This window comes from Physeter macrocephalus, chromosome 6 (assembly GCF_002837175.3).
Source record: "Physeter macrocephalus isolate SW-GA chromosome 6, ASM283717v5, whole genome shotgun sequence".
In the NCBI taxonomy this organism is placed as follows: domain Eukaryota; kingdom Metazoa; phylum Chordata; class Mammalia; order Artiodactyla; family Physeteridae; genus Physeter; species Physeter macrocephalus.
The window spans coordinates 1,475,642-1,490,255 of record NC_041219.1 but is presented as its reverse complement, the minus strand read 5'-3'; the positions used below and the strand labels follow the sequence as shown (position 1 = coordinate 1,490,255).

At 41.2% G+C, this 14,614-nt stretch overlaps 3 pseudogenes; 2 read left to right on the top strand and 1 right to left on the bottom strand.

The window, feature by feature from the left end:
* Window positions 1-316: 316 nt before the first annotated feature.
* LOC102985023 (hsc70-interacting protein-like) lies at window positions 317-1,476 on the bottom strand (annotated as a pseudogene).
* Window positions 1,477-6,274: 4,798 nt separating this feature from the next.
* LOC129392170 (cytochrome c oxidase subunit 2-like) lies at window positions 6,275-6,941 on the top strand (annotated as a pseudogene).
* Window positions 6,942-8,870: 1,929 nt separating this feature from the next.
* On the top strand, window positions 8,871-13,507 carry LOC129392166 (NADH-ubiquinone oxidoreductase chain 5-like; annotated as a pseudogene).
* The last annotated feature ends 1,107 nt before the right edge of the window (window positions 13,508-14,614 follow it).

Here is a 14,614-nt window from a genome sequence, read left to right as displayed (position 1 = left end):
AACAAGAGAATAGTATATAGCAGTAAAAACAAATGAACTGTAGTTGTCGAATTCAAACATTTAATTTTACTTTATTTTTTTAATTGTTTAAAGTTTTTAATGTCTAGTAGGAAAACAGTATCTGAATGAATACCCTAATGGCAAACCACTGTAAAATATTTCAGCTGCATTTGGGGCAGAGGGGTAGGGATTATCCTCAAAGCACCCCAGCTTTCTTCATGAGAAGGTCAGAGGTACACGGTTTGTATTACTGTGACATCCATTAGGTGATCTAAGTTGCTTTACCTTCAGCAGGGGCTCTATTTGTCTGAGGGCATTATGCTTGACCTCCAAATTTGGCCGACAATTTACTGATGAGATTCGTAACCTTTGGGTTGCTCTGATATGTTGACATATTTGCTGGGTTCTGAGCCACATCCTGGAAGGCCACCATAACTTCCGGATCCTGCATGGCTGCAAGAACCTCTGGATCATGAAGAATTTCATTGAGCCCAGGCATTCCTGCCATTCCAGGCATGCCCCCTCCCATTCCAGGCATTCCTCCAGGAAAATTACCAGTATTCCATCAAGAAACCACCTGGAAAAGAGCCATACTGAGCTCCTGACTGTCTGCTGGCTTCTTCCTCTCTCTGGGCTCTCTCATGTTCTTCCCGAGCCTTCGTGACCCTTTCTATTCTTTGATCTCTTGCCCTTCACGTTTTCGCTCATACTTTCTCCGACGTTCAGCAATTTTCTGGGTCCTTGGTTGAACTCTTTCATAATTGCACTAGCATCTTCATCATAATCCAGTTTACAGGCAAGGGCAAGATCATGGGCAGCTTCTTCCCAATGGCCCAAAAGTCTGTGCGTTTTCCCTTGCCCTTTGTATGGCTGAGCTGAATCAGGATTTATTTCAATAGCTCTGTCACAGTCTCAGATGGCAGCATTTGGCTTCTGTAATTTGATGAAGACACTGGCTCTCTTGGCATACAGAATGGCCAAACGAGGATTTACCTTGATGGCATCTGTGAACAAGTCATGGCTTTCTGTAGTTCACCATCATTTAGGGCATCAACGGCAGCCACTTTTTTATCATTTGCCTAATCCATCATCTCCCCAGTTATCTCTACATTTTCATCTCCCATTTCTGGAGGGGCATCAGTGTCTGGTTCATTCACACCTTCATTGTCAATTTCCAGATCACTTTCCTCACTTGATGGTTCATCTGTCTTTATGTTTTCCTCCACCTTCTTACTATCTGTTTTTTCTTCCTTGGTATTTGCTTCCAATTTAGTTTTATGAGTAGCAGGTGGTATTTTAACCCCCCATGCTCTCCACCCACTCCCTCAGGAAGCACATTTCCTCGGTGTGCAGAACGCTCGGGTCGTGCTTGCACATTTTCACGAAGGCACGAGGCTCGCTCACTTTGTGCGGGTCCACTGTCCGGAGACGGTGGGAGGCGGCGGAGGCTGCAGCCAGATTCCAGCAATCAAACATTTTAGAAACACAATGTTGAACTGCAGTATGACTCCATTTTCAAAACAGACAAAACTAAACAATATGCCATTGGGGACACACAAAAAAGCAATGGTTTCTCTGTGAAGATGTTGAGGAATAGGAACTGGGAGGCATTCACTGGGACATTAGGATTTCTTTTTTTTTTTTTTTTTTTTGTGGTATGCGGGCCTTCCTCTGCTGTGGCCTCTCCCGCCGCGGAGCACAGGCTCCGGACGCGCAGGCCCAGCGGCCACGGCCCACGGGCCCAGCCGCTCCGCGGCACGCGGGATCCTCCCAGACCGGGGCGCGAACCCGGCTCGTGGCCTCTCCCGTCGCGGAGCACAGGCTCCGGACGCGCAGGCCCAGCGGCCACGGCCCACGGGCCCAGCCGCTCCGCGGCACGCGGGATCCTCCCAGACCGGGGCGCGAACCCGGCTCCCCTGCATCGGCAGGCGGACGCGCAACCACTGCGCCACCAGGGAAGCCCTAGGATTTCAAAAGAACTGACAATGTCCTATTTCTTAAACTGGGAGGTGGGTTCAAGAGTATTTTTTTTTCTCTAAATATATTCTCTTGTGTGCACAAATTATTCCTAATAAACACGGAAATAAGTCTTAATATTCACTATAAAAAATCAATAAGGAATGTGATCAGGTGATCCCCCAAAGAAATCAATAACTAATAAGCTGATTTTTAAATCTTCAAACTTACTAGTAGTCAAATAGTTGTAAAATTTTTTAACATAAAATTTTTAAATGAGTAGTGTTCTTCAGCACTCAGGTTAATGAAGGTATTTTTAAAATAATACTTAATGCCTGTGTTAATGCAATGAGATGGACATAGTTATACTCTGCTGGAAGCGTAAATCAGCACAAGTTTTCTAAAAAGCTGTTTGATGACATATATCAGAAAGCCTTAAAAGTTGTTCCTTTGATTCAGTAATTCCATGAAATCTCAGAAAATCACAAGAGATTGATTCAAAGATTTAGACTCTATACAGCATTGTACACAAGTAGCAAAAAATGCAAAAACATTTATACATTCATGCAACAAATATTTATTGAGCACCTACTATGTGCCAAGTAGTGTTTGGGGCACCTGCAATACATTGGTGAACAAAATTGACAAAAATCTCTACCCTCATGGAATTTACATTACAGTGGGAGTAGATAATAAATGGTAAACTTAGTAAATAAAGTATAATAGTACATGAGAAAATAATAGACGCTGTGGAAAAAAAAAAGACAAAGCAGAGCAAGATAAGAGCAATCAGGAGTGGCTGGAGGCAAGACAAAAAGGAAGAGTTTGCTTCATTAAGAAGATGACGCATGAGCACAAGATTCTAAGGAGGTGAGAAATCTGGGTAGTGGGTCTTTGGGCATTCCAGGCAGAGGGAACAGCTAGTGCAAAGGCCCAGGGGCACAACTTGTCTGACAACTAGAAAAACAGTAGGGAGTCCAGTGGGGCTGGTGTGGCCTGGGCAGGGAGAGGAATAGGAGATGAAGCCAGAGAGGTAAGAGTTGGGGGCAAACTTGAAGGGCCTCAAAGGCCATCATAAGGATGTAAGCTTTTACTCTTAGCAAAATGGGGAGCCCTTGCAGTGTTTGGAGCAGAGAGCTATGATGTGACTTATATTTTTAAAAGTTCAAACAATAGAGCAATGACTAAATAAATTACAGTAAGTCTTTGTTCAGAGTAGGAGCTCAGAAAATATTTGGAGAACAAATGTATATACTAAAATATTACACAACCATTAAAGATTATAACTGCAATGAATATTCAGGGACATAGAAAAATTCTTATCATGAATATTAAATGAAAAAAATATGGTTAAAAAATTATGGCTCCAATTTTGAATAGATAGGTAGGTATGTAGATAATTGACAGATAATGGAAAGAGAAATACATTTTTTTAAAAAAAACTATAGGGAGATACCATCTAATACAAAATGGTTTTAAGTAAGTGGTGAAATTAGAGGCGTTTTTATAGTACTTGTTATATTTGGGGTATTTCTGGATTTTTTAAGAATAATAATATATTACTTTTATAATCATAAAAAAATAAATTTACATTTTTAAAACCTACCATAAGCATATGGTATTCTTTGTAATTTTTATGCTGAATGTCAGGAAATATATCCATCGATCAAAATTATTAGATTTTTTTCTGGGTTCCTGGGAAAATGGAAGGTATTTGATATTCATTGGCTGAATTTAACAGCAGGCAGCCTGCAGTTCATCAGTGAGGCTGTCACCAGTAGTTCAATAAATCCATTGGAATCACTACAGAAGAATTCTAATGGGATCATGGAAACAATTTGGCTGGTAGAAAACAAATGATTAAAAAGTCATTACATTATCTACACAGGCAGGAGAATTGCCTAATTTAACCACGAAAGTCACTACAAAAGACCAAAATAATTACACTGTAAATGGATACCCCAAATAAGGGAATCATTTGATTTTAATGATATCCAGAGAGAAAATTATAGGTGCAGGGTAAGTTTGCCAGAGCTGTGTAGAACAGCTCATTAGCGCCTTCACTGGATTCAATCGACTGCTCATTTGAATCTGAGGCGCCCAGTCCCCCTCATGGGAGCCCCTTCTTGTTAATTTCATTTTGGTGTCTGGGTCTGATGTCTTCAAATGCCTGAGTCTCACTGAAGGCATGCCAGAGGACAGATGAGAAGCATCTCCTTTTAAGTTCCTACCAGGCTCAGTTTGTAGCAGGATATCAGCCTCTGTGGCCAAGAACATGTTGAACCACCAGAAACATGTAGTAATTTGGTCCATGAGGCATATGGAGTGATGAACCAAAAAAGAGTCCTTAAGAGAACCAAAAGTGGGATTCCCATGAAACATTTGCAAAGCTCCCAGAAACATGCTTTCTCTCCCTCACAGGAAGGTTCCTTGTCCACTATTTCCTGAGGAGCTGGAGGGTGCCCCGTGTTCAATACAATCTTCAGATCCAAAGTGTCTTACCCAGCAAAGGTGGCTGCAGAATTAAATTGTTGCTCTTTTATTTAATCATCTGACAGATATTCATTGAATTCCTACCAGGTATCATTTAAGGATGAATAACTCCCTGCATTAAAAAGCGAATCATTCAGGGACTTCCCTGGTGGTGCAGTGGTTAAGAATCCACCTGCCAATGGAGGGGACAAGGGTTCGAGCCCTGGTCCAGGAATATCCCACATGCCACAGAGCTACTAAGCCCATGCACCACAACTACTGAGCCTGCACTCTAGAGCCCGCGAGCCACAACCACTGAGCCCGCGTGCCACAACAACTGAATCCCGTGCACCTAGAGCCCGTGCTCCACAAAACGAGAAGCCATCACAATGAGAAGCCCACACACCTCAACGAAGAGTAGCCCCCGCTTGCTGCAACTAGAGAAAGCCTGCGTGCAGCAAGACCCAATGCAGCCAAAAATAAATAAATAAATTTATTTATTTATTTATTTTTTAAAAAGTGAATCGTTTAGAAAGAAAAGCAGACAACAAGCACTGAAATTGAGACTGTGATTAAAAGTCTTCCAACAAACAAAAGCCCAGGACCAGATGGCTTCACAGGCGAATTCTATGAAACATTTAGAGAACAGCTAACACCTATCCTTCTCAAACTCTTCCAAAATATAGCAGAGGAAGGAACATTCCCACTCATTCTACGAGGCCACCATCACCCTACCTGGGTTTGGGATGGTCTCACACATTGCACCTTACTACTCGGGAAAAAAAGAGCCTTTCGGATATATGGGTATGGTATGAGCTATAATATCAATTGGGTTCTTAGGTTTTATTGTATGGGCCCATCACATATTCACAGTAGGTATGGATATTGATACGCGAGCATACTTTACATCAGCTACTATAGTTATTGCCATCCCTACAGGGGTAAAAGTATTTAGCTGATTGGCAACACTCCACAGAGGCAATATTAAATGATCACCGGCCCTGATGTGAGCCTTCCTTTTCACAGTTGGTGGACTAACAGGTATTGTCCTAGCTAATTCATCATTAGACATTGTACTTCATGATACCTACTATGTAGTCGCACACTTTCACTATGTGCTCTCAATGCAACACTCCATGGAGGCAATATTAAATGGTCCCCGGCCATGAGGTGAGCCTTAGGTTTCATCTTCCTTTTCACAGTCGGCGGACTAACAGGTACTGTCCTAGATAATTCATCATTAGACATTGTCCTTCATGATACCTACTATGTAGTCACACACACTTTCACTATGTGCTCTCAATGGGAGCTGTTTTTGCTATCATAGGAGGATTTGTACACTGATTTCCACTATTCTCAGGGTATTCACTCAACTTGACATAAGCAAAAATTCACTTTGTGATCATATTCGTGGGTGTCAACATAACCTTCTTCCCACAACATTTCCTAGGCTAATCTGGCATGCCTCGACGATACTCCGACTATCCAGATGCCTGTACAGCATGGAATACCATCTCATCAATAGGCTCATTCATCTCATTAACAGTGGTCATACTGATAGTCTTCATTATCTGAGAAGCATTCACATCCAAACGAGAAGTATTAGCAGTAGAGCTTACTAACACAAATTTAGAATGACTAAACGGATGTCCTCCGCCATATCATACATTCGAAGAACCAAACTACATTAATCTAAAATAGTCAAGATAGGAAGGAATCGAACCCTCTCTTATCGGTTTCAAGCCAACATCATAGCCACTATGTCTTTCTTCATGAACTATGTATTAGTAAAATTTTATATAACTTTGTCGAAGTTAAGTCACAAGTGAAAATATTGTATATCTCTATGGCATACCCCTTCCAACTAGGTTTTCAAGATGCAACATCACCCATCATAGAAGAACTGCCACATTTTCACGACCACACACTAATAATTGTTTTCCTAATTAGCTCCTTAGTCCTCTACATCATTACACTAGTACTTACAACTAAGTTAATACATACTAGCACAATAGATGCCCAAGAGGTGGAGACTATTTGGACTATCTTGCCGGCCATTATCTTAATCTTAATTGCCCTGCCATCATTACGAATTCTTTATATGATCGATGAAATCAACAGCCCATCTCTTACTGTAAAAAACTATAGCCCACGAATGATACTGAAGCTATGAATACACTGACTACAAAGACCTAAACTTTGATTCCTATATAATCCCAACACCAGACGTAAAACCAGGAGAACTACGACTACTAGAAGTAGATAACCGAGTAATTTTACCTATAGAGATAACAATCCGAGTACTAATTTCCTCCGAAGACGTACTACACTCATGAGCCGTACCCTCCTTGCGCCTAAAGACAGACGCAATCCCAGGGCACCTACACCAAACAACACGAATATCAACATGACCAGGCTTGTTCTACGGACAGTGTTCAGAGATCTGTGGGTCAAACCACAGCTTCATGCCAATTGTTCTTGAACTAGTGCCCCTAAAATACTTCAAGAAATGATCAGCATCTATACTATAAACTCATTAAGAAGCTAGATTAGCGTTAACCTTTTAAGTTAAAAATTGAGAGCCGGGGCTTCCCTGGTGGCGCAGTGGTTGCGCGTCCGCCTGCCGATGCAGGGGAACCGGGTTCGCGCCCCGGTCTGGGAGGATCCCACATGCCGCGGAGCGGCTGGGCCCGTGAGCCATGGCCGCTGAGCCTGTGCGTCCAGAGCCTGTGCTCCGCAACGGGAGAGGCCACAACAGTGTGAGGCCCGCATACCACAAAAAAAAAAAAAATTGAGAGCCAAAGTTCTCCTTGATGACATGCCACAACTAGATATATCAACACGATTTGTTACGATTTCATCTATATTTCTAACACTGTTTATTATATTTCAACTAAAAATCTCAAAGCACATCTACTACCCCAACCCAAAATCAACACTCACTAAAATACAAAAACAATATGCCCCTTGAGAAACAGTATGAACGAAAATCTATTTGTCCCTTTCATAACCCCAGTAATAGGCAAACCTGTAGTCATCCTGATAGTTATATTCCCAAGTATTCTATTCCCAACATCAAAACGACTAATTAATAATTGCATAGGGGCTTCCCTGGTGGCGCAGTGGTTGCGCGTCCGCCTGCCGATGCAGGGGAACCGGGTTCGCGCCCCGGTCTGGGAGGATCCCGCATGCAGCGGAGCGGCTGGGCACGTGAGCCATGGCCGCTGAGCCTGCGCGTCCGGAGCCTGTGCTCCGCAAAGGGAGAGGCCACAACAGAGGGAGGCCCGCATACCACAAAAAAAAAAAAAAAAATTGCATAATCTCCCTTCAACAGTGATTAATTCAACTCACATCAAAGCAAATAATAGGTATTCATAATCATAAAGGACAAACCTGATCGCTAATACTAATATCACTCGTTCTAGTTATCAGCTCAACCAATCTCCTCAGACTATTACCCCACTCATTTATACCCACCACACAGCTCCCAGTAAATGTAGGAATAGCCATCCCTCTATGAGCCGGTGCCGTCATTACGGGCCTCCATAATAAAACAAAAGCATCCCTAGCCCACTTCTTACCACAAGGCACACCCACTTTCCTCATCCCTATGCTAGTAATTATCGAAAGTATTAGCCTATTCATCCAGCCAGTAGCACTGGCAGTACGACTAACAGCCAATATTACGGCAGGCCACTTACTAATACACCTAATCGGGGAGACAACCCTCGTGCTAGTAAGCACCAGCACATTCACAGCTCTTATTACATTTACTATTCTCACCCTATTCACCATCCTTGAATTTGCTGTCGCCATAATTCAAGCCTATGTATTTACCCTCTTAGTAAGCTTATACCTGCATGACAACACATAATGACCCACCAAACCCACACGTATCACATAGTAAACCCCAGTCCCTGACCCCTCACAGGACCTCTTTCAGCACTTCTCATAACATGAGGCCTAATCATGTGATTCCACTTCAACTCAATAGTTCTACGAATACTGGGCCTACTAACTTATATTCTAACAGTATATCAATGATGACAAGATGTTGTTCGAGAAAGCACTTTCCAAAGCCACCACACACCAACCGTCCAAAAGGGACTTCAATACGGAATAATCTTATTTATCGTCTCAGAAGTCCTACTTTTTACCAGCTTTTTTTGAGCCTTCTACCACTCAAGCCTCGCCCCCCACTACTGAACTAGGTGGATGCTGGCCACCAACAGGCACTCACCCCTTAAACCCCCTAGAAGTACCACTCCTTAACACTTCTGTGCTATTAGCCTCTGGCGTATCCATTACCTGAGCCCATCATAGCCTTATAGAAGGAAATCACAAGCACATACTCCAAGCCTTTTTTATTACAATTGCCCTCGGTGTTTATTTTACACTCCTACAAGCATCAGAGTATTACGAAGCCCCCTTTACAATCTCGGATGGAGTCTATGGATCAACTTTCTTCGAAGCCACAGGATTCCACGGACTGCAGGTAATTATTGGGTCTACTTTTCTTATTGTTTGTTTCCTACGCCAACTAAAATTCCACTTCACATCCACCCACCACTTCGGCTTTGAAGTTGCTGCTTGATACTGACCTTTTGTAGATGTTGTATGACTATTTCTTTACGTATCTATCTATTGATGAGGCTCACAGTCCTTTTAGTATTAATTAGTACAACTGACTTCCAATCCGCCAGTTTCGGTACACCCCGAAAAAGAACAATAAACCTAATACTGACCTTATTAACAGACACAATACTAGCCTCATTACTCCTACTTATTGCCTTCTGACCTCCTCAACTAAACCCTACGCAGAAAAAACAAGCCCCTACGAATGCAGATTTGACTCTATTGGATCCACCCGCTTACCCTTTTCCATAAAATTTTTCCTAGTAGCAATCACTTTCCTTCTTTTGACCTAGAAATTGCCCTCCTACTACCCCTCCCCTGAGCAACCCAAATAAACAAGCTAAAAACAATACTTATCATAGCCCTATTTTAAATTTCATTATTAGCAATTAGCCTGGCCTACGAATGAATTCAAAAGGGGTTGGAATGAGCTGAATATGGTATTTAGTTTAAAATAAAACAAGTTATTTAGACTCCTTAGATTATGGTTAAACTCATAACTACCAAGTGTCCCTAGTACATCTAAACATTATTATAGCTTTCACTATATCCCTTGTAGGGTTACTAATATACCAGTCCCACCTAATATCCTCACTACTTTGCCTGGAAGGCATGATACTATCACTGTGTATCCTAGCAGCCCTGACAATCTTAAACTCACATTTCACCTTAGCCAGCATAATACCAATCATCCTACTGGTACTCGCGGCCTGCAAAGCAGCCCTCGGATTAGCCCTATTAGTAATAGTATCAAACACATGTGGGACCGATTACGTACAAAACCTCAACCTTCTCCAATGCTAAAATTTATTATCCCCACAATCATATTAATACCTCTAAACTGGCTATCAAAAAGCAACATAACCTGAATTACCTCCACAACCCACAGCCTATTAATTAGCCTTACAAGCCTACTTCTTCTTAACCAATTCAACGACAATAGCCTCAACTACTCATTAATATTCTTCTCCGACTCCCTCTCTGCACCATTACTAATCCTAATAATATAACTCCTCCCCCTAATATTAATAGCCAGCCTATCCCACTTACTCAAAGAGTCACTAATCCGAAAAAAACTATACATCACAATACTAATTATGTTACAAACACTTCTAATCATAATTCACTGCCATAGAGCTAATCCTATTTTACATTATATTTGAAGCCACACTAGTCCCTACCCTTATTATCATTATCCGCTGGGGTAACCAAACAGAACAACTTAATGCAGGACTTTACTTTCTATTCTACACATTAATTGGGTCACTCCCATTGCTAGAGGCATTAACATACATACAAAACATCATAGGCTCCCTAAATTTCCTAGTACTTCAATATTGGACCCAACGACTATCCAACTCCTGATCCAACATCTTTATATGATTGGCCTGCATAATAACCTTTATAGTAAAAATGCCCCTCTACGGCCTCCACCTTTGACTACCCAAAGAACATGGAGAAGCCCCCATCGCAGGCTCCATAGTCCTTGCAGCCGTACTACTAAAACTCAGGGGCTATGGCATGCTACGAATCGTGTCAATACTCAATCCCCTAACAGAATAAATAGCACACCCTTTCCTTATACTTTCCTTATGGGAAATAATCATAACTAGCTCTATTTGTCTACGTCAAACAGACCTAAAATCACTCACTGCCTACTCCTCAGTCAGCCATATAGCACTCGTTATTGCAGCTATCCTCATTCAAACCCCTTGAAGTTACATAGGGGCTACCACCCTAATAATTGCTCACGGCCTCACGTTGTCTATATTATTTTGCCTAGCAAACTCAAATTACGAGCGAACCCATAGCCGAACTACAAGCTTAGCCCGAGGCCTGCAAATTCTCCTCCCACTAATTGCCACTTGATGACTATTAGCAAGCTTAACAAACCTGGCCTACCCCCAACTATTAATCTAATTGGAGAACTGTTCATAGTTACATCAACTTTCTCATGGTCAAATCTCATTATTATCCTAATAGGAACCAATATTGTAATTACAGCCCTATACTGCATGTATATACTAATCAAAACACAATGTGGCAAATGTACACACCATATCGATAATATTATACCTTCCTTCACTCGAGAACATGCTCTTATAGCCCTCCATATCCTACCACTTCTACTCCTGTCACTAAACCCCAAAATCATCTTGGGCCCCCTATACTGTAAATATAGTTTTAAAAAAACACTAGATTGTGGATCTAGCAACAGAAGACTAAGACTTCTTATTTACCGAGAAAGTATTGCAGGAACTGCTAATTCATGCCCCCATACCTAATAGTATGGCTTTTTCAAACTTTTAAAGGATGGTAGTTATCCATTGGTCTTAAGAACCAAAACATTGTTGCAACTCCAAATAAAAGTAATAAACCTATTCCCTTCTTTTGCCTAATCACACTACTAGTACTAATTATTCCAATCATGATAACTAGTACAAACTTCTACAAAAATGATAAATATCCATCATATGTGCTTTCATTACCAGTCTAATCCCAACAATAATATTCCTTCACACAGGCCAAGAAATACTCATTTCAAACTGACACTGAATTACTGTCCAAACACTTAAATTGACACTTAGCTTCAAAATAGGTTATTTCTCAATTATATTCATACCAGTGGCATTGTTTATCACATGATCTATCATAGAATTCTCAATATGATATATACATTCGGATCCTTACATCAACCAATTCTTCAAGTATCTACTCCACTTCCTCATCACCATACTAATCCTTGTTACAGCCAACAACCTCTTCCAACTTTTTATTGGATGTGAGGGGGTAGGAATCATATCCTTCCTGCTCATCGGATGATGACATGGACAAACAGATGCAAACACAGCTGCTCTTCAAGCAATTTTATATAATCACATAGGAGATATCGGATTCATTATAACAATGGCATGATTTTTATCCAACACAAATGCATGAGACCTACAACAAATTTTCATACTCGACCTAAGCCCTTTAAACCTCCCCCTCACAGGACTCCTACTAGCCGCAGCCGGAAAATCGGCCCAGTTTGGACTTCACCCCTGCCTCCCCTCAGCAATGGAAGGTCCTACCCCAGTCTTGGCCCTACTCCACTCAAGCACAATAGTTGTAGCGGGAATTTTCCTACTTATCCGATTTTACCCTTTAACAGAAAACAACAAACTCATTCAAACAATAACACTTTGCCTAGGAGCCCTTACCACCCTATTCACAGCCATATGTGCTCTCACCCCAAACGACCTTAAAATAATTATTGCCTTCTCTACCTCAAGCCAATTAGGTCTAATGGTAGTAACAATTGGTATTAACCAACCTCATCTAGCATTTTTACATATTTGCACACATGCTTTCTTTAAAGCCGTACTATTAATGTGCTCTGGATCCATTATTCACAACCTAAACAACGAGCAGGACATACGAAAAATAGGAGGCTTATTCAAGACCTTACCCTTCACTGCAACAGCCCTTATCATTGGATGCCTAGCGCTAATGGGAATACCTTTTCTCACCGGTTTTTACTCTAAAGACCTAATTATCAAAACTGCCACCACGTCTTATACCAACGCCTGAGCCCTATTAATAACTAACCGCTACCTCCCTCAGCCATCTATAGCACTCACAATATCTTCTTCACACTACTGGGACAGCCCTGCTTCTCTCCTTCAGCTCCTATCCATGAAAACAACCCCCTCTTAGTTAACTCCATCAAACGCCTGTTAATCGGAAGTATTTTTGCTGGCTTCATCATCTCCAACAACATCCCTCAACAACCATCCCCCTAATAACTATACCTTTGCACTTAAAACTAACTGCCCTTATAGTAACAGCTCTGGGCTTCATACTAGCATTCGAAATCAATCTTAACAAACAAAACTTAAAATATACTCACCTCTCAAACTCCTCTAAATTCTCCACTCTCCTAAGATATTTCCCCACCATCATACACCGCCTACCTCCCCATCTAAACCTATTAATAAGCCAAAACTTAGCAACCTCCTTACTAGACTTGATCTGACTAGAAACTGTCCTACCAAACACTACAGCCTTCATTCAACTAAAATCCTCCACACTAATCTCAAACCAAAAAGGTCTTATTAAACTATACTTTCTATCATTTCTCATTACCATCACCCTCAGTATACTCCTAATTTAATTACCCTGAGTAATCTCCATAATAACCACAACACCAATAAATAACGACCAACCAGTAACAATCACCAACCAAGTACCATAGCTGTATAATGCCGCAATCCCCATAGCCTCCTCACTAAAAAACCCAGAGTCACCAGTATTGTAAATAACCCAATCCCCCACTACAGCCTTCATTCAACTAAAATCCTCCACACAAGTCTCAAACCAAAAAGGCCTTATTAAACTATACTTTCTATCATTCCTCATTACCATCACCCTGAGTATACTCCTACTTAATTACCCCGAGTAATCTCCATAATAACCACAACACCAATAAATAATGACCAGCCCGTAACAATCACCAACCAAGTACCAAAACTGTATAACGCCACAATCCCCATAGCCTCCTCACTAAAAAAACCCAGAGTCACCAGTATTGTAAATAACCCAATCCCCCAACCCATTAAACTTAAACACAATTTCCACATCTTCATCCTTCAAAATATAATACACCATTAAAAACTCTACTATCAACCCTAAAAGAAATGCCCCCAATACAACCTTATTAGAAACCCAAATATCAGGATATTGTTCAGTGGCTATAGCCGTTGTATAACCAAACACAATATTCCCCCAAAATAGATCAAAAATACTATGAGACCCAAAAATGAACCATCAAAATTTAACACAATCCCACACCCAACACCACCACCCACAATCAACCCTAAACCCCCATAAATAGGCAAAGGTTTTGAAGAAACCCCCGCAAAAATAACCACAAAAATAATATTTTAAATGAATACAATATATGTCATCATTATTCTCACATAGACTCCAACCATGGCCAATGACATAAAAAATCATCGTTGTCATTCAACTATAAGAACACCAATGACCAACACCCGAAAAACCCACCCACTAATAAAAATCCTCAACAACACATTCATTGACCTCCCTACCCCATCAAATATCTCATCATGATGAAATTTCGGTTCCTTACTAGGCATCTGCCTAATCCTACAAATCCTAACAGGCCTATTTCTAGCAATACACTACACACCAGACACAACAACTGACTTCTCATCAGTAACACATTTGCCGAGGCGTCAACTATGGCTGAATCATTCGATATATACACGCAAATGGAGCTTCCATATTTTTTATCTGCCCTTTTGCCCACGTAGGACGCGGTCTATACTATGGATCCTACACCTTTCAGGAAACATGAAATATTGGAATTATCCTACTACTTATAGTCATAGCCACCACATTCATAGGCTACGTCCTATCTTGAGGACAAATATCATTCTGAGGCGCAACTGTCATCACAAACCTACTCTCAGCAATCCCATATACCGGCACTACCCTCGTTGAACGAATCTAAGGTGGCTTTTCTGTAGACAGCACTAACACAATT